The sequence below is a fragment of the Nycticebus coucang genome, chromosome 9 (assembly GCF_027406575.1).
Source record: "Nycticebus coucang isolate mNycCou1 chromosome 9, mNycCou1.pri, whole genome shotgun sequence".
Lineage (NCBI taxonomy): Eukaryota > Metazoa > Chordata > Mammalia > Primates > Lorisidae > Nycticebus > Nycticebus coucang.
The window spans coordinates 123,661,753-123,664,873 of record NC_069788.1 but is presented as its reverse complement, the minus strand read 5'-3'; the positions used below and the strand labels follow the sequence as shown (position 1 = coordinate 123,664,873).

General features: G+C 42.9%; 1 pseudogene; it reads right to left on the bottom strand.

Annotated features, from left to right (window-relative positions):
• Positions 1–957: 957 nt before the first annotated feature.
• Positions 958–2,248, bottom strand: LOC128593715 (26S proteasome regulatory subunit 4-like; annotated as a pseudogene).
• Positions 2,249–3,121: the final 873 nt, after the last annotated feature.

Below are 3,121 nucleotides of genomic sequence, written 5' to 3'. Positions count from 1 at the left end.
TAATAAATAATAGTAAATGTTTTCCTAATCTCATCACCAAGAACTTGTTATTCTAATTAATCTGTTAATCTGTTGTTAATCTCATCACCAAGAATTTGTTATTATTATTAATAAATATTTTCCTAATCTCATCACCAAAAGTTCTTATATTAGTGACTATCTAGTTCTTATATTAGTTCAATATACTAGTGACTATCTAGATGGATAGTCTTCTTTTTCTCCTTTGCTATGTCTTTTTTGTTTGCTAGGTTTTTTTTTTTATTAAATCATAGCTGTGTACATTAATGCAATCGTGGGGTACAATGTGCTGGGTTTATATACAATTTGAAATATTGTCATCAAACTGGTTAACATAGCTTTTACAGCATTTTCTTAGTTATTGTGTTAAGACATTTATATTTTACATTTAGTAAATTTCACATGTACCCTTGTAAGATGCACCATAGGTGTGGTCCCACCAATTACCCTCCCTCCACCCTAGATGGATAGTCTTAACATATCCATCTAGACCAGCAGCGGTTCTCAACCTATGGGTTGCAATCCCCTTTTTTTTCTTTCAAAATTCATTTTACTATGACATGTATTATTCAAAAGAGTACAAAGGCCAGTGTGATTAAGGAATATCACCCAGGGGGAGGAGCAGTTCCCAGCAGGCTTCTCCTGAATCTTATGCATCTTTGTCCTACTTCCCAGACACATGTTTCCTTAAACACACTTGAGAGGTTTTTTTTTTTTTTTCCTGTGAAATGAGCCCACTTTATTGGGAAGCAGAGTGCTGCACACTGACCAGCAGATGAAGGCCACCCAAGGGGCAGCTTACACATCATATTCCAAAAGATACAGAGGATGTTTGCTAATATCAGTCAACTGGAACATGGACGACTCTGGGCAGCTTCTCCAACCTCATCCCTCTGGGGTCAGGTAAACTCCCATTTTCCTGATAGCAGCTGTGGTTCACTAGAGATAAAGTCCCTCAGGGGTGCCTTCTTGTGTTTTATACAGAACATTTTCTTTAGATTTTTTGAAGTCTTCATTTGTTACTTTCATTCTAGATTCTCTTAAAGCCATCAGACCAGCTTCTGTACAAATTACCTTAATGTCAGCACCAGAGAGGTCATCGTTAGCCATGATCAAGTCATCCAGAGTTACATCATCAGCCAGGTCATCCTTCTTGTGTGAATCTGAAAGATGCGCTTCTTGGTCTTTTCATCAGGCAGGGAAACTCGATCTTCCTGTCAATGCGGCCTGGTCTGATAAGGGCTGGATCCAAAGTTTCTATTCGGTTTGTAGCCATAATAACTTTCACATCTCCCCTTGAATCAAATCCATCCAACTGGTTCAACAGTTCCAACATTGTTTGCTGAATTTCTCTCTCACCACCAGAATTTGAGTCATATCTTTTTGTCCCAATGGCATCAATTTCATCAATAAACACGATGGAAGGTGCATGTTCTTCAGCAACTCGGAACAATTCCTGAACAAGTTTGGGCCCATCACCTCGGTACTTCTGAATGAGTTCAGAGCCAACCACTCTCAAGAAAGTGGCCGAGGTTTGGTTTGCTACTGCTTTGGCTAACAAGGTTTTACCTGTGCCAGGCGGACCGTAGAGAATGACCCCTTTAGGGGGCTTTATACCCATCTCTTCATAGTATTCAGGATGGGTGAGAGAAAGCAGCACAGATTCCTTAATTTCCTGGATTTGGTTGTCCAAGCCCCCAATATCAGCATAGGTCATCTGGGGTGCCTTTTCCACCTTCATCCCTGTAACCAGGGGATCTGTGTCATCCATCAGCACCCCATCACAGCATGCACCTTGTGGTTGAGCAGAACTGAACAGCCCGGTTCCAGCAGATCCTTGTCTACAAATGAAAGGATGCCAACATAGTGTTCTGAGCCCACAGATGCAGACACAACGGCATGATTGTCATCAATGATCTCTTCCAAGGTTCCTACTGACATTGGGGTCCCCCTCAGATCATCCACTTTTGATCTTTCCTCCTCTTGCTTTTCTTCTAATGGTTTCATTTGTTCCTGATTTCTAATGAATTCCTCCTCCATGAGAAGATAGTCTTTAATTCTCAACAGTTTTAATCCGCACTGAGTGTTTACTGGCTGCATCTGGTCCCTTTGTTTTCTTCTTCTTTTTCCCCACTCTGGTTGGTACAGGAGGTTCATATTTCTTTTTCTTATCCTTGTCATCCTCCTTGCCACCTCCAGGACCACGGCCACCACTTTGACTTTGACCCATCTTGCCTCAGCCGCTCAATCTCGAAAGGTTGTTTTTGAACCTGACATAAATTAAATCACCTTGTGTATATTCTGTGATTTGCTCCTTTTGTTCAACATTATCTTCTTGAGATTCATCCAGATTGAGGTGTGGCTTTCCATCACCCCAACTTTGTGATCCTGACACATGGGATAAGGGGACAAGGAGTAGATGGCTAGCAGCAGTGGGAGCCTCTCTTGGCTTTCATGAGGTGACATCCGCCATTCCCCAGGTGTCTCCACCAGTGCTGGCTGGGTGTCCTCAATGCTCAGACTTGGCTCCCCCAGTTTTTTCATCATGTCAACTACGTGGGGTGAAAAAAACCTGCATTATGTCTATAAGACAGGGGTAGACAGTTCTTCTAGAGACTCTTGGTAATAGGGTGGTGTCTCGGACTTTGACAGAATCATAAATCTGAGCCGCCCCAAGCGCCGGCGATCACACGGCTGGGCCCGGACTGAGAACTCGCCAGGCGTTTTGTCCCTTACTAGGCCCTGGGGCCGGCGAGGCCGCAACAGTGGCATGGGCCTGAGTCTGACCGACGGTGGGGAGTACAGGCTTCGTCTTCGTAGGGCACCCCGGTCCCATCCCAAACCCGCCTTGAAAACCGCCCTCACTCGGCCAAATGACAATCAGCTGGCTCCCGGATGTTCAACTCTGTGATCCCTTTTTAACAATGAAAATACATTGCGGCATTAGGAAGGTTGAGAACCACTGATCTAGACCTTTATCTATATGTTGTACATCTTAGCATCAAACTGCACGCCTTATTTAATATCAATATTATTTCAATACATCATGATCATCTTAAACTACTTTATGTCATATTTGACTCAGTTATAAAACTTCTGTTCA